At 43.3% G+C, this 24742-nt stretch overlaps 1 protein-coding gene across 1 annotated transcript in view; it reads right to left on the bottom strand.

The window, feature by feature from the left end:
- The window catches only part of CDKL5 (cyclin dependent kinase like 5), a 229516-nt gene extending 207400 nt beyond the window's left edge, over positions 1-22116 (bottom strand). Inside the window, exon 1 of the mRNA XM_032756652.2 lies at positions 22042-22116. The gene's annotated coding sequence lies outside the window, so the exon portion shown is untranslated. The remainder of the gene's footprint in view (positions 1-22041) is intronic.
- Positions 22117-24742: the final 2626 nt, after the last annotated feature.

Genomic DNA, 24742 nt, shown 5'->3' with positions numbered 1-24742 from the left:
ATCCTACAAAACGGTATTAAGGGGAAAAAACTTTTATTAACACGAAAAGAAAATGCAGGAAAAATATAAATGGGCAACAAATGAATCTTATAAATGTTCAATCTTACTAGTAATTTTTAAAATCCAACAAAAAAACAATAAGGAGAAACCATGAGGCCAGAATGGCCAACAGAAAAATTAACAGACTTTTCCTTCAGGAGAATCAGCAGTATTTCCTCTACATCCTTCACAAGGACAGCACATTCCCATGTGAATCATCTACCATCACCACCCAGTGATTCTGGGGGGAGGGGGATGGTGGCGGGGAAGGGCAGGATATCAGGCCAGTATCTTAATAAAATGATCAAAGGTATACACAATGATTCACTTTAAAAGACATTCTCAGCCATGATGTCTACAATAGAGGAAAGGGGGAAACCCACGAGGACAGGGCACTGAAGCTCTACTTTAAAATGGCTGACCAAACACACATTTACCTTTCCTCCCACACCAAAACTCAGTGAAATAAGCAAAAGAAATAAAAAATTAATCCAGAGCAGCCCTGGGAATCTAGGAGATGCTCTCAGCACATAGATCAGTGAGGAATTCCAAGGAGCACTGAAGCAAGTTAAAATAGATGGCAAAACCCAAAGAAAACAGGCTTTCAGGCCGGGCGCGGTGGCTCACGCCTGTAATCGCAGCACTTTGGGAGGCCAAGGCGGGTGGGTCATGAGGCCAGGAGTTCAAGACCAGCTTGGCCAAGATGGTGAAATCCTGTCTCTACTAAAAATACAAAAAAATTAGCCAGGCATCTTGGCGGGCACCTGTAATCCCAGCTACTCGGGAGGCTGAGGCAGAGAATTGCTTGAACCCTGGAGGAAGAGGTTGCAGTGAGCTGAGATCGTGCCACTGCACTCCAGCCTGGGCAACAGAGTGAGACTTCATCTCAAAAATAAATAAATAAATTTAAAAAAATAAAGAAAAAGGCTCTCCCTCAAAAGATACATTTTTCCAGAAGAACCCCTGAAAGGTAATAAAATAGAGGAAGTAGGGACTGAGGAAAGAAATAACTGAAGAGCTGTGAAACACCCTTACCAATGTCCCCTCCCTACCTTCTTTCAACAAGACTAATGCAGCATTTACCAAGCCCTGGCTCTCTGAAATAATTCAGACCTCTTTACTCCTCATAATGTTGAGGCCACAGAAGTGGGGCAAGGTGCCAATTAACTGTAGCTTCCATGAGGAATGGGGAATCTCACCACTGAGAAGGCAAGCAACCCACATATTCAATAGAAAAATACTGCATTCCAGGCAAAAGACATAAAGACATCAAGTTTGAAACAAAATTGTATAGGAACCTATATGTGCCGGAGCATAGCGTATGAGGCAGGAGAGAGATGATGTAAGGTTGGAGAGGTGGGTGGGCAGAGACTATATCAGGGAGAGCCTGATGGGCAAAATAAGGGAATTCAGTCTACTTTCTCTTTCTGTTACCAAGACAGCACCAGTGCAGACTTTCAAGTAGGTGATATGACCTAAATCATATTTTATATCACACTGGCAACTGTAGATAATATATGAACTGGACAAGACCCCACTATCTGTCTTGGGAGCCCAGGTGGATCTCAGAAAACTAAGTTTGAGGAAAAGATGTACTTCACATTGGACGTGCTGACTGTGAGGTACCTATGGAATATTCAGGTGTAGATTTCCAGCATATTACAACAGACACTAAAGCCTGGAGGGGAAAAGTCATGGAAGAATTTAAGCCAGGTATGGTGGCTGATGCCTGTAATCCCAGTACTTTGGGAGGTCAAGGCAGTTGGATCGTTTAAACCCAGGAGTTCTGAGACCAGCCTGGGCAACACAGAGAAACCCCATTTCTACAGGGTGAGGATACAGTGAGCTGTGATCATCCCATTGCACTCCAGCCACGGCAACAGAGTGAGACCTTGTCTCAAAAAGAAAAAAAAAAAGAATTTAGAAATTTAGAAAAACATCTGTATATAAGTGCAACTGAAATCCTTGGGGTAACTGAGGTATTTCATGGAGACAATGACCTATGATAATTCTTGGCTAAGAAGTCAAAATCAAGTAACAGCAGTGTGTAAGGAGTAAGTAGATCATCAAGAAGCCCACACAGGAGGGAGAGAAAGAAATACAAGAGAAGGACATGGAGAACAAGGATGACAATGGAATACATTGGTTCAAGGGGATAGTGATTAACAGTGTCAGGTGCAACAAAAATGTCAAGTAAAATTAGGACTAAATGAATCCACTAGATGCAGCACACAAGAGGTCATAGGCATTCTCAGCAAAAACAGTTTAAGCAGCGGTGGGGGTGGGAAGCCAGAAAGCAACAGCTAAAATCTGAAGAGTGAATGAGAGACTACGTGTAAATCGCTCTTTCAGAAGTTTCAATGAGAAGGGGAGAAGTTAGGTAGCTAGGAGAGGATTGGACATGTGGTTCAGGGAAGGTTTCCTAGGATGAGAATCTTAGGCATAAGATAATGGGCAGAGAAAAACGAAGGAGTCAAAAGTGAGACCCTGAGGATGCAGCAATATTACTCAGCCTGGGCACTACTGACATTGTGGACCAGGTAATCCTTTGTCATGGGGCTGTCCTGTGCATTGTAGGATATCTACATGCCTCTACCCGTTAGATGCTAGCAGCACATGCATCACCGCCACCCCCCAACTGTGACAACCAAAAATGTCTGCAGACACTGCCAAATGTCTCCTGGAGGCAAAATCTTTACCCCTCCTCCCCAAGTGGACAGCCACTGGGAACAGAATGGGGAGAATGAAGGGGAATAACTGATGAGAAAAGACTGCCAAAGCAGCAGCAGTGAAGCCTAAGGCCCCTGGCCAAGGACTGCCTCAAACAGCAGAAGCATCTCATCCTCTGAGACAGGAGGAGAGGGCAACTCTGGAGAAGGAGGGATAACAAACTGGTAGAAGTTGAAGAAAATCAACCAGACGGCTCAAAGTTCTCAGTGAAGTGGAGGCAAGGTCATGTGCTGAGTATGAGTGGTGATATTTAGTGGCAGATTTGAAAACAGTGGCTAGAGTTTATAACAACTGCTGGGGTCTGGTAGCTGGCAGGTCACACCAGGGAATACCGACTGGGGTTGGAAAACAGCATACTCCCTTCTTCACCGAGAACGTTAAAATGTATTATACCTTCCCACAGAAATCACATACTGTATATTGATTACAATCCCAAAGAACTCATAAGTCTATATGAATTTCAAATGCATAATGGAGAGAACAGACTCCTCAGGTTCACCTGGGAAACAAATCCATTTTTTAAATAACATAGTTCCTATCAGATAATGTGAACTGTGAATTTTGTAATAACTGGTTTCAAGGTGGGGTTGTCGGTATTATAATATCCCATTTTTTTTTTTTTTTTTTTTGAGACAGATTTTTTTCTTGTCGTCCAGGTAGATTAGGTGGTCTCAGCCAGAAGCAACCTCTGCTCCCAGTTCAAGTATTCTCTGCCTGCCTCATTACAAGTCCCCCACATCCTTTCCTGGTTATTTTTTTTTTTTTTTTTTTTTTTTTTGGACGGGTTGTCTCAAACTCCTGACCTCAGGTGATCTGCCCACCTCGGCCTCCCAAAGCGCTGGGATTACAAGTCTACTTTCTTGTTCTTAACTGGTAGAACTACTTCCTGATCAAGGGTCAGGAAGAAAACTAGAATAGAAAGGAGTGGCTGCAAAGACAGAAGAATGTATTAAATGAGATTCTTCATATGATAAACACCTGCTCACCCCTGCCCTCTAAATCAAGGGCTGCAAATGCAAATGATTATAGGACCAGGAAACTGGAGAAGTTTCCTGTATTAGTCCATTCTCACACTGCTTTAAAGATACTACCCAAGATTGGGTAATTTATTTTATAAAGGAAAGAGGTTTAATTGACCCCCTGTTCCGTATGGCTGGGGAGGCCTCAGGAAACCTACAATCATGGCAGAAGGGGAAGCAGGCACCTTCTCCACAAAGCAGCAGGACACAGAGTGTAAAGGGGGAAGAGCCCCTTATAAAATCATCAGATCTCATGAGAACTCACAGGAACAGCACAGAGGAAACCGCCCCCATGATCCAGTCACCTCCCACTAAGTCCCTCCCCTCGACATGTGGGGATTACAATTCGAGATCAGATTTGGGTGGAGACACAGAGCCAAAGTATTATCAGTTGCCTGAAGCCTGTGCATGGGAAAGAAGCTGGAGGTGAACCACTAGCACAAAGACAAAGACATAAAGGACTGTCCTTGAGTGAAAAAATAAAAAAAAAAGCTACAAACACCAGCCCAGGGCTGTGCAGAGAAAGTGACCCAAACAGGCTGGATGCGTTGGCTCATGCCTGTAATCCCAGCACTTTGGGAGGCTGAGGAGGGCGGATCCTTTGAGGTCAAGAGTCCGAGACCAGCCTGACCAACATGGTGAAACCCTGTCTCTATTAAAAATACAAAAATTAGCAGGGCGTGGTGGCATGCGCCTGTAATCCCAGCTACTCAGGAGGCTGAGGCAGGAGATAATCGCTTGAACCCGGGAACCGGAAGGATGCAGTGAGCTAAGATTGTGCCAGACAAGGCCTCAAAAAAAAAAAAAAAAAAAAGACATAAAAAGGAAAAAATATGGAGTCAAAATTTACACTACTTTCCAGGTGCTGGAGACCCATCTGAGAATAGACTAAAACCTCTCTAGACGCAGTGAACCCAAAGGGTCCCATCAGAGACAAATGCAAAACCAGACCAAAAGAGCATCCCACAACCCGGGCATAGGCAAACAATTCTCAAATTGTCAAATATTGCACACCACACGGAGAAACAGCAAAAATCTTGGAGGGAAGAAGGGAAGCCAAATGGGAGATTTCATTCCTCAAAAATTACAGCTAAGAAAATAATCCAGGCCAGGCGCAGTGGCTCACGCCTGTAATCCCAGCACTTTGGGAGGCCGAGGTGGGCGGATCAGGAGGTCAGGAGATCAAGACCATCCTGGCTAACACAGTGAAACCCCGTCTCTACTAAAAATACAAAAAATTAGCCAGGCGAGGTGGCAGGCGCCTGTAGTCCCAGCTACTCGGGAGGCTGAGGCAGGAGAATGGCGTGAACCCCGGGGGGCGGAGCCTGCAGTGAGCCGAGATCGCGCCACTGCACTCCAGCCTGGGTGACAGCGAGACTGTCTCAAAAAAAAAAAGAAAATAATCCAAAGAGGACTTAAACATAACTATATTTTTAAATGTCCAAAGAAAATGCCCTTATGAAAATTTAAAAGCAGATTTGAAAGAAAATTTAAATACAGGTTTGAAAGAAAATGTAACAGAAATTCTTAAATTTGAAAATATATTCAAGGTGGGGCACAGTGGCTCATGCCTGTACATCCCAGTACTTTGGGGGACCGAGGTGGGAGGATCACTTGAGACCAAGAGTTCGACACCAACCTGGGCAACACAGCAAGATCCCATCTTTTTTTTTTTTTTTTTTTTTTTTTTGGGAGACGGAGTTCACTCTTGTTGCCCAGGCTGGAGTGCAATGGCACGATCTCGGCTCACCGCAACCTCCGCCTCCCAGGTTCAAGCGCTTCTCCTGCCTCAGCCTCCCGAGTAGCTGGGATTACAGGCATGCACCACCATGCCCGGCTAATTTTGTATTTTTAGTAGAGACAGGGTTTCTCCATATTGGTCAGGCTGGTCTCGAACTCCCGACCTCAGGTGATCCGCCCGCCTCGGCCTCCCAAAGTGCTGGGATTACAGGCGTGAGCCACCGTGCCCGGCAAGATCCCATCTTTAAAACATGTATATATATGTTTGTACACACATATATATTTGTATTTGTATAAACATCAATATTTATATATTTGACTATTTATATATAGCCAAATGTTTTTAGTGAAACCCTCAATAAGTTAACAAATTAACTGCACAGCTAAAGAGGAAATTAGTGAATCGTATGATAGATGTCAAGAAATTAGCCAGAAGAGATAGAAATGTAAATTAAAGAAAACTTAAACAACATGAAGGATGTGATGAAAAATCCCAAAACATATCTAAATAATGGTTCCATAAATGGAAAATGGAGACGAAACTATTTTAAAAGATAATGGCTAAGATTTTCTCCCACAGCAGAAGACATCAGGGGTCCTCAGACTAATGGAATACATCAAATAAAAGCAGGATACATAAAACAAATCCACACCTAGAGATACCGCAAAAAAAAAAAAAAAAAACCCTGAAGATCAAAAAAACAAGGAAATAAACAGCAACTCAAAAGTACTGTAAATAAAAAATAAATAAACAAGGAAAAGATCTTAAAAGTAGCTCAAGAGGAGAAAGAATTACCTACCTACAACGAAATTACAACTAAACTGACTGTTGACTTCTCATTAGCAAACAAAACTAGGCCAGGTGCAGTGGTTCACACCTGTAATCCCAGATCTTTGGGAGGCTGAGGAGGATCACTTGAAGCCAGGAGTTCCAGACCAGCCTAGACCCATCTCCACCAAAAAATTAAAAATTAATGGGAGCTAAATGATAAGAACTTATGAACACAAGGAAACAACAGACATTGGGGTCTACCTGAGGGTGGAGGATGGGAGGAGGGAGAGGAGCAGAAAAAAATGACTATTGGGTACTGGGCTTAATACCTGGGTGATGAAATAATCTGTACAACAAACCCCTATGACATGTGTTTACCTATGTAACAAACCTTCAGGTGTGCCCCAAAACCTAAAATAAAAGTTAAAATTTAAAAATCTGTCAAAACACAAGAGAATAACATTAACTATCCCCCTCTACTTGAGGGAAAGGGTAAGAGGAAGGAGATGAGCAGAAAAGATAACTACTAGATACTGGGCTTATTACGTGGATGATGAAATAATATGTACAACAAACCCCTGTGACATGTGTTTACCTATGTCACAAAACTTCACATGTAGCCCCAAACTTAAAAGTTAAAAAAAATTCACAAATTTGTCAAAACACAAGAGAATAACATCAAAGTACTCGGGGAAAGTAATTAACCCAAAATTCTGGACCCAGCTCAACAATCATTCAAGAGAAAAAGTACACTTTCACAAACACCAAAACCAAATTTACTATTAAGGGGCCCTTACTGAAATAATTAAGAACATTTTTTAATAAAGAAGGAAGAAACTGAAGAAATAGAGTGAAGAAAGAATGGTAAGCAAAGAAACCTGAAAAACACATGAGTAAATATTCACTATTTTTATTGGTGTAAGGTGGCTTAAATAAGGCAAACTAACACATAAATAACATTAACATGGAAGAGGGGCTGACAGTTAAGGAGTAATTCATTCCAAACTCTTGGTCTTATTAGCTAGGTGTGGTGGCACATGCCTGTAATCCCAGCTACTTGGGAGGCTGAGGCAGGAGAATCGCTTGAACCCGGGAGGCAGGGGTTGCAGTGAGCCAAGATAGTGCCATTGTGCTACAGCCTGGGCAACAGGAGCAAAACTCCATCTAAAAAAAACCAAAAAACAAAAAAAAATATGATATGGCCAGCTGCAGTGGCTCACACCTACAATCCTACCACTTTGGGAGGCCAAGGCAAGAGGAGCCTGAAGATACGACTGAATTGCTGTGATCTCATGATAAAACAAGAATGGACAAAGGAGTTGCTGCTTATGGAAGAACAAAGGAACTGTTTTTCTGAGATGAAATCTACTGGTAAAGATGCCTTAAACATTTTTGAAATGACTATTTCAAAAATAGACTATCTATAAACTTAGTTGATAAAGCAGCAGCAGGCTTGGAGAAGTAGCTCTAATGTGGGTAAAACGCTATCAAACAGCATCGTATGCTACAGAGAAACCTACAATGAAAGGAGCAGTCAACAGATATGGCAAACTTCACTGCTGTCCTATTTTAAGGAACTGCCACAGATCCCCCAACTTTCAGCAACCACCATCCTGATCAGTCAGTCACCATCAATACTAAGGCAAAACCCACCACCAGCAAAAAGGTTATGGGTCACTGAAGGGTCAAATGATTGCTAGCATTTTTTGGCAATAAATTATTTTTAATTAAAGCATGTGCTTTTTTTTTTTTTTTAGACATAATGTTATTGCACACTTAATAGACTATAGTGTAAACAAAGCTTTTTTTTTTTTTTTTTTTTGGAGACCGAGTCTCACTCTGTCGCCCAGACTGGAGTGCAGTGGTGCAATCCCAGCTCACTGCAACCTCCACCTCCTGGCTTCAAGTGATTCTCCTGCTTCAGCCTCCCGAGTAGCTGGGATTACAGGCGCGAGCCACCACACCCAGCTAATTTTGTATATTTAGTAGAGATGGGGTTTCACCATGTTAGCCAGGCTGATCTCGAACTCCTGACCTCTGGTGATCTGCCCGCCTTGGCCTCCCAAAGTGCTAGGATATAGCGTGAGCCACCACACCCAGCCAACAAAGCTTTTATATGCACTCAGTAACCACAAAATTTGTGTGACTTGCTTTATGGCAATATTTGCTTTATTGTGGTGGTCTAAAACCAAAACTATCTCCAAAGTATGCCTGTATTGTACAATGTAGATAAACATACACACACACACACACACACACACACACACACACACACACACATCCCCACCTATTATGGAATAGAACTCAGCATTTCAATGAATTCACGCAATAAATCATGAAAAAAAACTCAGAGATGTCACTCTGGTAGTTGTCATCTTTGGCTCCCCTTCATCTGCCATACTGTAAATGTTGGTAGAAAAGATTCTGGAGCCCCACAGAGAGCTATTAGCACCTACTCATTTACCAGTGTGGATCCAATTATAACAATTACATATCTTACACAGGTAACTAGACACAGGACAGGCATGTCTATAGAGTGAGCAGAGAGGAGGGTCCACTAGATAGGCACCTGATATACCACTGCACAAGGAAGAAGATACAGACATGAGGAAATAGTGGGGGGCAGGGGGGCAAAAAGGGGCACCTTTGATAAGGGAAGTGTTTATTGAGCACTTCCTATATGCAAGGCAATGTGCCACATACTAAGGGTACAACAGTCAACACTCCATGCCTCCACAGAGCTTACAGTAGAAAAGATCCTGGGATGTAGCTAGGGTACAAGCATCAAAGCAAAGCATGTAATACATAAATAAACATTACTTCTTGCAATTCTCCCAGCTTTATATGCCCATCCTTAGATCCTTGTCTTTTTTTTTTTTTTTTTTGGAGATGGAGGTTCGCTCTGTCCCTCAGGCAGGAGTGCAGTGATGCAATCTTGGCTCACTGCAACCTCCACCTCCTGGGTTCAAGAGATTCTCCTGCCTCAGCCTCCTGAGTAGCTGGGATTACAGGCACGCGCCACCACGCACGGCTCATTTTTGTATTTTTAGTAGAGACGGGGGTTTCACCACGTTGGCCAGGCTCGTCTTGAACTCCTGACCTCGTGATCCACCTGCCTCGGCCTCCCAAAGTGCTGGAATTACAGGCATGAGCCACCTCGGCCAGCCAGATCCTTGTCTTTTAATGCACCCTCTGCCTGTAAGCCCTTTACCTGCACCTGACATTCTGGACTTCCTTTAAGACTCTTCACAAGCACTCAAGAGTCATTTCCTTTCGCAGTCCCCTTAAGTGCCTGTTAAGTGTACCTCTTCAGGCCAGGCATGGTGGCTCACGCCTGCAATCCCAGCACTTTGGGAGGCCAAGGCAGGCAGATCATGAGGTCAGGAGTTTGAGACCAGCCTGGCCAATATGGTGAAACCCCGTCTTTACTAAAAATACAAAAATTAGCCGGGCATGGGGGCACATGCCTGTAATCTCAGCTACTCGGGACGCTAAGGCAGGAGAATCACTTGAACTTGGGAGGCGGAGGTTGCAGTGAGCCGAGATTGCACCATTGCACTCCAGCATGGGTGAGAGAGCAAGACTCTGTCTCAAAAAAAAAAAAAGAAAAGAAAGAAAGAAAATAACTCATGGCAAAAGCGAACTCAATTCAAGCCTGAATCAATATGTAGATTTCAAAGGAAATATTTGAAGGAGGTGATGCTGCAGTTATTCTTTGCATATGTGGAGAGGAGCAGTGGGCAATAGCATTGTTTACAGACATAAACTAACAACTTTACACCAAGAAAGACTTGAATGAATGCTCACAGAATCACCAAGGCAATCACAAACTTAGTATGGCAAAGATTTCCTAAAAAGAATTCAGCATGTAGGGGCATTTATTGTCGGAGAAAGATATAATCTTTTTTTATATCCTGATTATATAATCAGGATATAAAAAATAACACCTTTATAGCACTTATATATACATAAGCCCACCTGAACATAAAATGTTTAACAGAGACCAATTTAAAGGTGTAAAAGGTAAGGCCACAGAATGTGAACCAGATTTGAAAATGGTGCTCTTGATGAAGAGTAGTGCTCCTATACAATAGTAACAAAATTTTCTAAAAACATTCTGGGTGCTCACATGTGATTTCATAAAACATGAAATAGCATAAACGCTGAGAAATATTAAACTAGATCTAAGACACTGTATTTGGAAGAACAAAAGAATAAAGCAAATTTAATGAAACATTTCGTTAAAACATTAAATACTTTGAGCAGATTAAAGGTGTCTGGAGGGAAAAAACAGCAAAGAATTTTAAGTTTAAATATGGAAGAGAGCTAAAGCTGTTAGAAAAAATATTCTAATTCAGTTATAAATAGAAATGACATTCCTATATAAGGTTAACAGAACAGTGAGGGATAAAAGAAAACGTACCTTTAGAAAATTAAAGGGAATTTCTACAAAAACAATGAAAGGAGTACCGCAGACGACAATCAATGAAGAAAGGAGTTACAAAAATTTTAATGAAACAAGGGAAGAATATTTTACCTTGCAGAGATTATGACCTTTCTGGTAAATTAGCAAGGTTCCATTGAACTAAAATTCTTGGGTTTTGTAGCATTTCATTTCATGTCACACCCCTGTTTAAAATCTTCAACAGTTTCCCAGGAGACTTAGGGCAAGTTCAAAAACCCAGCAAAATGGCCTACTAAGCCTTTTCAAGACCTGGCCCCTGTTGCCAACTTCTGCTTCAATGCCTATTTCTCTATTTTCTGGTCCTTTTAGATTTCTTTCAGTTTTTTTTTTTTTTTTTTTTTAAAGTTTCCGTTTTCCCCCGGGGGGGGGGAGTGGCATAATCACGGCTCACTACAGCCTCCAGCTCCTGGGCTCAAGCAATCCTCCCAGCTTACTCTCTGGGAGTAGCTGGGACTACAGGCACATACCACCACACTTGGCTAATTTTGCGTTTTTGTAGAAATGGGGTTTTGCCATGTTGCCCAGGCTGGTCTCGAACTCCTGGGCTCAAGTGATCTGCCTGCCTCAGCCTCCCAAAGTGCTGGGACTACAGGCGTGAGCCACCACGCCCGGCCCTCTTTCAGTTCTTTAAAAGGTTCAGTTGTGCAAAAACCCCAGCTCTCTCACCGTGCCTCATCACATTTGCACCTTCTGTCTGGAAAACTTATTTCCCCAACTAGACCAGGTCCTTCTCATTCTTCGGGTCTCACTTAAATGTTACTTCCTCAGAGCGACCTTCCCACCTCTTCCCCCAAGGACAGACTCTCCAACCCTACTCTGTTACATACAGTTGACCCTTGAACAACACAGGTTTGAACTGCATGGATCCACTTATACCCAGATTTTTTTTCAATATAAATTACACTGAGTGTGCCTGCCTCTCCTGCCTCCCCTTCCACCTTCTCCACCTCTTCCGCCTCTGCCCCTGCTGAGACAGCAAGACAACCCCTCCTCTTCCTCCTCAGCCTACTCAATGTGAAGACGATGAGCACATTTATAATGATCCACTTCCTCTTAATGAATAGTATCTTTTCTCTTCCTATGATTTTAATAACATTTTCTTCTCTGGCTTACTTTACTGTAGGAATATACTACATAATACATATAACATACAAAACAATGTGTTAATTGACTATTTATATTACCAGTAAGGCTTCCAGTCAACAGTAGGCCATTTTAGTAGTTAAGTTTTTGGGGGGTCAAAAATTATACTTGGATTTTTGACTGCATAAAGGTCAGCACCCCAACCCCTACGTTGTTCAAGGGTCAAGTACACTCCCATAGTGTTCTGTAGTTCTCCTCTGCCTCCATCTCAAGACTAAATTCTTTGGACGGGCTTGGTGGCTCACACCTGTAATCCTGGCACTTTGGGAGGCCAAGGTGGGTGGATCCCTTGAGGTCAGGAGTTCGAAATCAGCCTGGCCAACATAGTGAAACCCCGTCTCTACTGAAAATACAAAAATTAGCCAGGTGCGGAGGCACGCACCTGTAGTCCCAGCTACTTGGGAGGCTGAAGCACAAAAATCGCTTGAACCCAGGAGGTGGAGGTGGCAGTGAACCAAGATCACACCACTGCACTCCAGCCTGGGCGACAGAGTGAGATTCTGTCTCAAAAATTAATTAATTCTTTGAGGGAAGGGCCTACTTACATTTTATCACTCCATGCAGTCTCCAGCAAAGTCTGGCACACAGTACATACTCATTAAGTAATATTTGTTAAATGAATGAAGGACAGATCCTCAGGATGTAGGACAGATTATTTGAGAAATATATAATTGATAAAGTATAAAATAATTATTTGCACAAAATTAGCTTTTGTCTACCCCAACTATTTTCAGTAAGTACAATTAAAATCAAACTGTTTCTTTCCATTTGCATTGCTAAACTTGAATTTAGTGGTCATATCAGGAATAATGATTACTAGCAATTAAAGTTAATATATCCCATAAGCGGCTGACAAACCTTGGTGGCGTGTGTGTCTGAGGGTGTGGATAAATTCTAGGATATGTCACATCTGACCCAGCCTCTGATAATCTTTGAAGGATTCTACTCATCAGGAAATTAGTTTCTAAAATCAGCAATGTCAGGGTAATCAGGTAAATCCAGGTCAGTAAGTTGTTCTTCAACTATTACTTACCACCTTTTTTTAATCTGTCATATCTTCCTCATGAGACTGTGTATGTTTACTTTAATTATCAAAATACAATCTCATACTTCCAAGAACCTAATCTTTAAACATAATACAAAATCTTTTTTTTTTTTTTTTGAGATAGAGTCTCACTCTGTGGCCCAGGCTGGAGTATAGTGGTGTGACCTTGGCTCACTGCAACCCCTGCCTCCCAGGTTCATGGGACTCTCCCGACTCAGCCTCCTGAGTAGCTGGGATTACAGGTGCGTGCCACCACGCCCAGCTAATTTTTGTATTTTTTGTAGAGACAGGGTTTCACCTTGTTGTCCAGGCTGGTCTGGAACTCCTGACCTCAAGGGATCCGCCCACCTCGGCCTCCCAAAGTGCTGGGATTACAGGCATGAGCCACCGTGCCTGACCCATAATACAAAATCTAAAACTGATATCTAAAATTGCAACTTACCTAAAATAACGTAAGGTAATCTTTTTAAACAATATATATTATTTATATATGTCTTGTTAATTTCCAGAAACCAAAGTGTTCTTACTATCAAAATCAAGTTACACTAGCACTTCATGTGACCTATGCCTATTTCGAACCAGTTATGATTGAACTGACAGTAAACTATTAATATCAGACCAGTGCTGTGTGTCTAACCTGTTTGCCATTAAAAATCCAGACACAACCAACCACACAAGGAGTTACTGATTTACCTGCCTGGTACATATAAGGATCACTTTCCATAGAGAAATGTTCACCTAAAAGCAAAGAAAATTAGATACATTTTCCAAAACACTTTACTTCTAACCAAACCATTACATTCCTCTCCTATATGTACCCAAAAAAATAACATCCCTACGCAGTGTCCATCTACACAAGCAATACACTGAGCAAAGGGGGAAACCTGCACAAGTGGGGATCAGCCTGTGCTGATGAGACTTCCCGTTCCCCCAAGCTGGCCTTACTCCCCAGCCCACCCTAGAAGGTAACTAAGAAAAAAATGATGCAGGCAGGAAAAGGCAGTTACAGTACCTTGCATATTAAGCTGTTAGCAAATCCCATCACAATCCAGTCTGAAGTAGACAAAGTGTCTAAATATCTCAATTTGATGACGCCTGCTCTATGACATGCGCATTAGGCATGGATCTGTCAAGGGAGATTAGAGGTCCTAACAACAAAATGCACAATGTCATTAGCTTAAAATCAAGAAAACCAATTGTTTCTCTCTGCTCTTACATTTGAAAGTAACTTTTTCTTGCACAATAATTACATTACTTTTACCTTCATTTATTTTCCCTGCATTCCCAACATATCACCAAGAATGTTGTATTTTATTTGCTCGTTTAAAAAAGATCAAATGAAAATAAAATTTAAGCCACAAACACAAGGTAATTTATATCATTTGCAGTTATGATCCTTTAAATTCTGCTACGTTATGCTTAGGCAAGAACTTTTGAAAATACAAAAAGCATTATGAAATGATACTGTGTGTGAAATTTTTTTTTTTAATTTAAACGGAGTCTCGCTCTTTTTGCCCAGGCTGGAGTGCAATTAGCGCAATCTCAGCTCACCACAACCTCCACCTCCCGGGTTCAAGCAATTCTCCTGCCTCAGGCTCCCAAGTAGCTGGGATTACAGACATGCGCCACCACACCTGGCTAATTTTATATTTTTAGTAGAGATGGTTTCTCCATGTTGGTCAGGCTGGTCTCGAACTCCTGACCTCAGGTGATCCACCTGCCTCGGCCTCCCAAAGTGCTAGGGATTACAGGCGTGAGCCACCATGCCTGGCCGAGAAGTGTATTTTTTTTCTTTTCTTTTTTGAGACACGGTTTCACTCCTGTTACCCAGGCTGGAGTGCAGTGATACAATCTTGGCTCACTGCAACCTCTGCCTCCCAGGCTCAAGCCATCCTCCCACCTCAGCCTCCCAGGAGGTTGGGCCTACAGGTGCACACCACTGCACTCAGCTGATTTTTGTATTTTTTGTAGAGACGGGGTTTCACCATGTTGGCCAGGCTGGTCTCAAACTCCTGACCTCAAATGATCCACCCGCCTCGGCCTCCCAAAGTGCTGGGATTACAGGCATGAGCCACCCACAACTGGCCTCCAGAAGACATTTTTTAAGGACATCTTTTAGGCCAGGCACAGTGGTTTATGCCTGTCATCCCAGCACTTTGGGAGGTCAAAGTAGGGGAATGGCTTGAGCCCAGGAGTTCAAGACCAGCCTGAGCAAAACTGTGAGAACCCATCTCTACAAAATACAAAAGAAATTAGCCAGGCATGGCAGCCTGCACCTGTAGTCCCAGCTACTCAGGAGGCTGAGGGAGGTGCACGTGAGCCGTGATCATTACACTGCCTGAGTGAGTGAAATGTGGTCCTGTCTCAAAAAAAAAAAAAAAAAAAAATGACAAAAAGATCTAGGTTGGCCAGGCACGGTAGCTTACACCTGTAATCCTAGCACTTTGGGAGGCCGAAGCAGGCAGATCGCTTGAGCCCAGGAGATCGAGACCAGCCTAGCCAACATGGTGAAATCCTGTCTCTACTAAAAATACAAAAATTAGCCAGGCGGGCCAGGCATGATGGCTCATGCCTATAATCCTAGCACTTTGGGAGGCCGAGGCAGGAAGATCACCTGATGTTAGGGGTTCAAGACCAGCCTGGCCAACATGGTGAAACCCTGTCTCTATTAAAAACACAAAAATTAGCCAGGCATGGTGGACATGCCTGTAATCCCAGCTACTCAGGAGGCTGAGGCAGGAGAATCACTTGAACCCAGGAGGCAGAGGTTGCAGTGAGCCGAGATCATACCACTGCACTCCCCTGTCAAAAAAAAAAAAAAAAAAAAAAAAAAAAAAAAAAATTAGCCAGGCCATGGCGTGCCTGTATTCACTATCAAAGGCGGCAACAGAGTCAGACCCTGTCTCAAAAAAAAGAAGAGAGGTCTAGGTGAAGCAAGTAAATAGGGTTAAAAAAATCTCATTGACAGGAGAGAATTTTGGGGGGTGATGGAAATGTTCTAAAACTGGATTGTAATGATAGTTACACCAACTCCATAAATTCACTTAAAAATAATTGAATCATACACTAAAAAGGTGACTTTTATGGTATGTAAAGTACACCTCCATTACGTTATAAAGAAATCAACAAAATTTTGTAATCCCAGCTATTTGGGAGGCCGAGGTGGGCAGATCACGAGGTCAGGAGATCGAGACCATCCTGGCTAACACGGTGAAACCCGTCTCTACTAAATATACAAAAAAAAAATTAGCCGGGCGTGGTGGTGGGCGCCTGTAGTCCCAGCTATTCAGGAGGCTGAGGCAGGAGAATGGCGTGAACCCGGGAGGCAGAGCTTGCAGTGAGCCGAGACGGCGCCACTGCACTCCAGCCTGAGCGACAGAGTGAGATTCCGTCTCAAAAAAAAAAAAAAAAAAAAGAAATCAACAAAATTAACACACAGGTCCCATCTGTGTAGAAATATGGTCCTGCTTTGGCCAAGATATTTCTGGCCCTGAGGCCCTACAGTATTCATCAGCACTTTCTAACTTTAATAAGTAACAAAAGTGATTTTAATCAATTACAGAAAAAGATGTTAAGTCTTTTTTCCTAACATGGACTTCTAAGTGTTCTTTTAGGGCACATAACTGTTTAGTTCTCCTAATGATGGGTCTTGTTTAAAAAAAAAAATCACGGCCAGGTGTGGTGGCTCATGCCTGTAGTCCCAACACTTTGGGAGGTCGAGGCAGGAGGATCACCTGAGGTCAGGAGCTTGAGACCACTTGGCCAACGTGGTGAAACCCCATCTCTACTAAAAATGCAAAAAATTTAGCCAGGCGTGGTGGCAGGTGCCTGTAATTCCAGCTACTCAGGAAGCTAAGGCAAGAGAATCACTTGAACCCGGGAGGCGGAGGTTGCGGCGAGCCGAGATCCCATCACTGCACTCCAGCCTGGGCGACGGAGCAGGGGACTCATCTCAAAAAAAAAAGAAAAAAAAAATTAAAAATTTAAAGAAAATTTGTTTTAATCACAAGAAGCTTTAAATAGCAGAAAGTTCTACTTTCACGCAGAAAAATTTTCAGAGTCCAACCTCTGTATTAGCACACAACAATGGGTGGGCGCAGTGGCTCATGTCTGTAATCCTAGCACTTTGGGAGGCTGAAATGGGTGGACTATCTGAGCTCAGGAGTTCGAGACCAGCCTGGGCAACACAGTGAAACCCCGTCTCTACTAAAATACAAAAAAATTAGCTGGCATGGCGGCATGCACCTGTAATCCCAGCTACTTGGGAGGCTGAGACAGGAGAATCATTTGAACCCAGGAGACGGAGGTTGCAGTGAGCCGAGATCACGCCATTGCACTCCAGCCTAGGCAACAGAGCGAGACTCCATCTCAAAAATAACACACGCACACACAAAATAATAATATATCTCTATAGACTTTACCTCCAGATTTTATTTCACTGGTCATAATTACACAAGAGGTGCCCATCTGCAAATTATAATGGCTGCCATTTTACTTCAAGGGTATATCTAAGCCACAAAATTGAATTCAAGGAGTATCTTCGTAGCCTTTATTAGTGTAGCAAATTTAATCAAAGTCCATCAAAAGTTATAATGCAATATCCAGAAACATGAAATACCAAGTAGCTAATTAGAAACAACTACCTCATTTTTGGCATGATTATGTACAGCCTTCATTTATGAAGAAACAGAACCTCTGTTAGAAAAGTCTGACCCTCTGGTTAGAAAAGTCTGCACTTCCAGTTGTCCTATCCAGCAGTCCTGATGGATTTGAGTTCAGTCCCCTATGTGACTAAAGGTCCAGCAGCCTTGCCAATGTAGCCCATGAACTCCAAGAAGCATATGTATACCTTCAGTACCACCCCAGGCATGATATACAGTAGGAACTCAAAATACCCTTGGGGTGGGCCTGGCAGCGCCTCATGCCTGTAGTCCAAGCACTTTGGGAGGCCAAAGCGGGAGGATCTCTTGACACCAGGAGTTCAAGACCAGCCTGAGCAACATCATGAGACCCCCAGCCTCTATTAAAAATAAAGAAAAATTGGCCTGGTATGGGAGCACGTGCCTGTAGTCTCCAGCTACTAGGGAGGCTGAGGTGGGAGGATCGATTGAGTCTGCCAGGTTAAGGGTGCAGCAAGCTGTGATCACATCACTGCACTTCAGCCTGGGCAACAGAGTGAGACCCTGTGTCAAAAATAAATATGCTTGGGAAATCAGTTTCCTAAAGAGAAGCAGAAAGCATGGTTTTAAAGAGCACAGCTTCAAGTCAGACCAGTTTGGATAGCAATTTTGCTGCTTCTGATGACTAGCTGGGTAATCTGAGCAAAGTACTTTATTTCTCTGAGCCCATTTGACATGTATACAGGAGGTAAGAAGACCTGCTTCATAGAGCTGTTGTGAGAACACACATGTATTCATGCAAATAAATTATTTGCCACAGTGTCTGGCATTCAGTAAGGCTCAATAGATGGAGTATTATAATTATTACAGAGAAGACTGCCCAAAAGAGAGACCACACCCAAAACTTGACCCTGATTAGGATTATTTCAAACACCAATGTTTCTAAGAGCTTAATTCAAAGTATTGACAATCAATTTCAAATACCTGAATGGGCTAGTTCCTTTTAACCTAATAAATTTCTATTAATTCCCAAATCTGAAATATTTAAATGTTATCAGTTGAGTTATCACCCAAGCTCGTATCTCAGTGTGAAGAAATGTACAAACTTGAATGAGAAATGAGGCCAGATCTTTGATTAATTCAGTCATCCATGCACTGCTCTACACACATAAAAAAAATTCTAAAAACGATCAAAACCTAAAATCTGAACACTAAAATTGTACGTCACCAACAAAAGGTTTCTAACGTCGAGCTTGAGATTGAAAGCAAATTAGAAAAACCTCCAAACAGAAAGTTTAAATGTAGTCTTTTAATTGCATTATCGTCCTAAGTTGAAATGTAGTCCAACTGATGCCATGATCAGATGATAAAGAATCTCTGAGATTGTATCTCCTCCTTTATCAAGAAATTTGATGTTGCCAAATTATTTGATGTTGCAAAAAAAAAACTTTAAAATCTAAAATTACCCAATTCTGAGTAAATAGCTTTTTCTACTTAGAAAGCAACTTAATACTTCAAATTGTGCTATTCTTGTACCAAAGTTAAGGGTTATCTAAAAGATTTCCCTCATGTTTTAGATCTATGCATGTGCAATAATTTATTCCTAAATGCCTCATATTATTTGACACCAATTTATTACATGAAAAAGTCATATCCCCACAGTAACTACCAAAAATCAGGTGCTGTGTTAGCATACCTTCTAATATCTAGAGGAAATAAAGATCACCACCAGTTATCAAAACGGAAGCGGAGAGAATGTGAATTTTAACAGACATGTTGAAGAAAACCTATTTTCCTTGCTCTCTTTACAAATTTCTTACAGCCAATTTCTCAGATAAAGCTAAATTTTCTTTTACAAAGTAAATTGAAATGAAAATCATAATGAAAGGTTAACTTTCTGCAAGAGAAGCCACTGTCATTTCCAACAATGCAGCTATTGTTAAGAGTCTCTCACAGATTCCTGGACACAGTGGTGAAACAAGGCTAGGGGTGACACTTAAAGGAATTTCTCCACCTCTGTCTTTCAGTTTGTAATGTAACAACACTGTACCTTCAAAGTAGAAACACCATGTAAAATCTGGTTCCCATTAACTGAAACTGCCTTAACCCCAAGCAGCATATTTGCAACCGAATACAACTGATTCGCAATCAGTCAACCTTCTATTACCCATCTATGCGAGACGGCCCTGCAATTTCTTTCAATGGGAGCCTCTCCTTTTAAAACCCCAGGGGACACAATAGATGCCACACTCTGATTTAAATAATTCCAAGAAAATTACAGTATAAACAAAGGCAGACTTAGGGAACTTGCATAAGTAAAAATCAAAAACCTGAGAAAAAGGGGTAAAAAAATACCAATCACAAACCCCTAAATCATGAATAAATTTTAAGACTGAGCCAGGAAAAAAGGAATACTCTCTGGACAAAGAATTCTATTTCAAATTTTTTTAAAAATATATCAGATTTTGATTTTTAAAAATTTAGGCTTAGGAAATATGCTAAACAACAAAACTGGAATACTCAACTGTTTGATATATATACATCTAGCAAATTAATCGCTGCATTGACTATGTTAAAAAGGCAAGACAATTCAAAAAGATTTGATACCCTCTCCAATTGAGGAACCCCCAACTACTCTAAAATGGCAGATTATTTAACACTCTTGGAATGGTTAACTTTATTTAGTATGCCTCTTTTGGAGTTCTATTATTTAATACAGCCAAACAGAATTTTTCCCTAATTAGGTTTCCTTGTACTTGTGAAATGCTCAGCATACAGTGCTGGCAGCATCAGCTCTACAGCTTCTCTCTTCTGGCTCCTTCCCCCCTCACCCACCCTCACCCCCCACCCCCGCCCCGAAAAAAAGATTTCCTTCCCAAATGTTCTCTTCTCTGCATTTGTCAACAGAAACACCTACTGGTGGTGTCAAACTGCTAAGACTGCTGCAGGCTTCCTTATTCCTGGTTTCAGTGTCAACGCCAAAAATTCTCAATCCTAAAATAGTACTTTTAACAAAAAGAAATTAAAAGCCTTGCTAGGTACTCAACCTATCATATTCTCGAAAAGCAGCACACCTTTTTAAAAAATCTATTATTAATGGACCCTAATTGGATTGTTAATCATAAGATCATACTATCCCCTTCAACACTAAGATACAGGAACAAGTAAATATAGCCTCTTTACATTTTGTGAATAAAACATTTTAAAACACTTGAAGGAAATAAAAACAAATTTACATCTAAGTGTCACTCACATGTAATTCCGAATAGCCTCGGTGAATATGTCTTTTTTGTAACCCTACAGCAAGAAAGAAACAAGCTGGAAATGTTCCAGCAGATGTTACCTAAAACGATAATCCTGTTCTATACACATCTCTGTCTCCTGTTTCAGACAAACGCTCTCAGACAAATTAATTTGTGTAATCTTTTACATTAACTATATAACCATTACGTTCAAACCTAATTCAGATGCACAGAAAGAAATCATTCGGTGTCAACAATACTTTCTAAAATCAGCTTAAATTCCAGCCAATTAAAATAGATTGTGCTAACAGAATACTGATCTGCAACTACTTAAATATCACAGCACCCGTCTAATCTCACTGTAGAGATACTAAGGTCAGGCTTTTCTTATTCAGGCATCTGTTAACACTCAAGTGAAGCGAAAAACAAAACCCTCAAGGAAGATCTGCCTTTACACTGAAATATGCTCAGGTTATTTTTTTCCCCAACGTGGGCACAAAACGTGTCAATGCCAGGAGGACCTGTTCGTTCTGGGAGACGGTTCCAAATCCCAGAATCCGATTTCTATGAGGGTCCAGAGGGTATGAAGGTCTGAGAAGGGGCCATTCTTCTTCCCCGCACTATGCCAGTCGTGAACTTCACAGCATCGCCTGAAACTTGTTCGGGGGAGGTTGCGGAGCCGCGGGGCCGGCGGCGGGTCGCTAGCCCACCCTCGCGGGCAGCCAAGGTCAGAAGGGCTAGGGCCGCGACTGACGACCCCTGGCGAGTCTCGGACTCCCTCCGAACTCGGGCAGGGGGCTCGAGCGCGCAGGCCCCTCCTCGGCGCCGGCGGGAAGGGGCTTACCTCGCCGCAAGCCCCGGGGAGCTCGTGCCGCGGGAGCGGCGGGGCGGGGACGCCGCAGACCCGCCACTGAGGGGAGCCCCGCGGGGCGGGCTCGACCCACCGCCCCTCTTTCACACCCTTTCGCCTCCCCACACCCCAAAAGACAGCCCCAGCCCCTCGGGGGAAGCCCTTCCAGAGGCGCAGGGGAGCGCTGAGGAGGGGCTACTCCGGGCTGGGACGTCCTCACCGCGTCGCCCCGTTCCGGGGGGACCGGCGCCGCCGCCCCTTCCCTCGTCCGCCCGGGGGGACCGGGTGGGTCCCCACTCTCAGGAGAAGCTGGGTGGACGCGGGGCCGATGTAAGGGTAAGAAGGCTTGGCGGGCGGGTGGCGGCGCGGCTACTCACCCCGCCGAGTCCCCCACTTCTAGCAGGGGACCCCACAGCTCCTGAAGACGCCGTCGCCGCTTTACCTTCCCCAGCGGCAGAAACAACTAATCGAAACCTCCGGCCCCGCCCTCTAGCAGAAGCGAACGCGCAGCCTATTTTGCTAACTGCCCCGCCCCAACCGGCCCGTTCGGACCAATGGGAAAGCGCCTCACGTTTTGCCCGATCCCGCCTTTACCCCGCCCCGTTCTGATAGGAGCCAATGAGGAGGAAGCGCTTGTCCTGGGGTACGGGCTCGCGCCGCTCGTGCTCGAGTCTCCGAAGCCGAAGAACGCTGGTTCCTTATACAAGCTCGCCTGCGCGCTCACGCGCGCGCCGCGATTCTTGGCACGCCAGGTTTGGTTGCCCCGCCAAGCCCTAGCAACCTGGGCTGGAGAGGCTGAGAGGGGCGGGGCCCGAGCCTGGAGCCGACGCCGGGGGGAGAGGCTGAGAGGGTCGACGGTGGTGGGGTGGGGAGATCGTGACTGAGAAAGGGGTGGCTGCGGGGGTAGGGGGTGGCGAGGAGGCCCCGGAATCCGCCTGTCACTGCGGAAAAAAGAGGGAATCCTGCCTGCAGCGCAGCTATCCTGCCCTCCCTCCGGAGGGACCCGTGCCGGGGGCTGGGGTGGGGGAAGTCGGGGAAGAGGGGGGAGAACACACTCGGGGCGGGAGCTGAGAAATACAGGATGGAGGATGGTTTATCTCTGTTGTTGGTAAAAATGATATCGAAGTCCATTGCTGCTGCTGCCCAACTGTTGCCGCTGCGTGTGCACACACACACGCACATATGCACACCCACAACACACACTCACACGTACACTCATCCAGCAGCTTGCGGTCCCTTGGGTGAGTTAGGCGCAAAGACCTAGCAGCTTGAGGATTCCTTACACAGCAGCTGGGCGCGTGCAAAGAGCTGTTGCAGCAGTAGCAGCAGCAGCAGCAGCAACGACCCACACCTCCGCTTCGGTCCGATGCTCTGCCACACAAGATCCCCCAGCTGGCTTGAAAGCAATGAAGTCATCGACCAACCAGTAGAAATGTAAATATCTTAATACCCACCATGGATCGGGTTTTCAAGGAGGATGAAGAGGTGATGAAATTGAAGGAGATAACATTTCCAATGCTACTTTTAGAAAATAGAGAAAAATATTTTTTTAAAAAAGACGTTGGGGACAAATCTATGGAAAGCTGCATAATAATTTTCACTTTAACAAGCAAAGGAGAAAAATAGGGTCTCTTCTGGTTAGGAAAAGCACGAAAAATAGGCAGTGTATGAGGTCATAGCAGCCACCAAATTAGAAAGATGCAGTAGATATTTTGGATAAAATCCATTTAATCTATTCCTGTAGTGAATCTGGTAACAATATGTAGCAGCATGCTCAGTTTGGCCACTTGATACCAAGCCAATAGGATTTTCTTTTTCATAACGGTGAATATTTGATGAGGAAATGAAAGTGGAAGCATATTAGAAAATTTTACAGGTAGGAGCAATGAGTTAGCAATGAGGGAAAATGGAGTCAGAGGCAACAACAGAGGGCTTCACAGAGTCTCCTGCCTCCTCCAGATGCAAAGTAACAGTGCTGTGACCTCCAGCTTCACCCGCGTGGATCCAGAACTCCTGGGGCAATCACTCCATTTTCATCCCTGTATATCAGAGCCTTTGTACTAGGAATTTCAGCAGCATTACCTTTGACTCAAATGAATAATTTTTTTAAATTTTCTTTAGACCTGGTGAACTGGAAGTAATAAATTAATTATCCGTACAGATTCAGAAGATGGAGAAAAACCAATAACTGAACATCTGTTAATATAGGTCCAATTTAGTATTAAGTAGTAATATTAGATGCCTTATAATGTGCCATCCCATATATACAAATACGACCTTCTGCTTAGGGACATTTGCTTTGATCTGGTTTTGAGTAGTGGTAAAGGATTTCTTGCAGTCACATGCAGTTTAGTTAATTCCTCTTTTGGTCAAACACTAGCCTTTCTAGAAAGTTAGAAAAAGTTTAAAAAGTACCATGCGCTGGGAGCGGTGGCTCACGCCTGTAATCCCAGCACTTTGGGAGGCCGAGGCGGGTGGATCACCTGAGGTCAGAAGTTCGAGACCAGCCTGGCCAGCATGGTGAAACCCCATCTCTACTAAAAATACAAAAAAATTAGCCGGGAGTGGTGGCGTGCACCTATAGTCCCACCTACTCGGGAGGCTGAGGCAGGAGAATCGTTTGAACCCGGGAGGTCAAGGTTGCAGTGAACTGAGATGGTACCACTGCAGTCCAGCCTGGGCTAGAGTAAGACTCTGTCTCAAAAAAAAAAAAAGTACCGTGCTGCCATTTAACTGAGCTCTTATGTAGGAAGAACACTAATACTAGCCAGTGAATGGATACCTGCTATGTGCCAAGAACTTCACGTAGATTTAGGGTTGCCAGATAAAATACAAGATGCCCCGTTAAATTTGAATTTCAGATAAACAACGAATAATTTTTAGTATAAATGTGTATTTTTATCCTGGATATATGTGGAACAAGGCTAGAAAACGAAATAAGGTTCTAACCATTGCCAAAAAAAATTACGAAATGCCCTTCTAGGTCTAGACCTTGTAATGCAATCAGGATCTGGGAGAAAAGCTTAAGAACCAAATTAATGTATAAATTTGTAGTGTTTGTAGAAAAAGGTGAGCATA

Source organism: Hylobates moloch, unplaced genomic scaffold, assembly GCF_009828535.3.
Source record: "Hylobates moloch isolate HMO894 unplaced genomic scaffold, HMol_V3 SCAFFOLD_7, whole genome shotgun sequence".
NCBI lineage: Eukaryota > Metazoa > Chordata > Mammalia > Primates > Hylobatidae > Hylobates > Hylobates moloch.
Note: the sequence above shows the minus strand (reverse complement) of the source record. Positions and strands in the feature narration are given on the sequence as shown.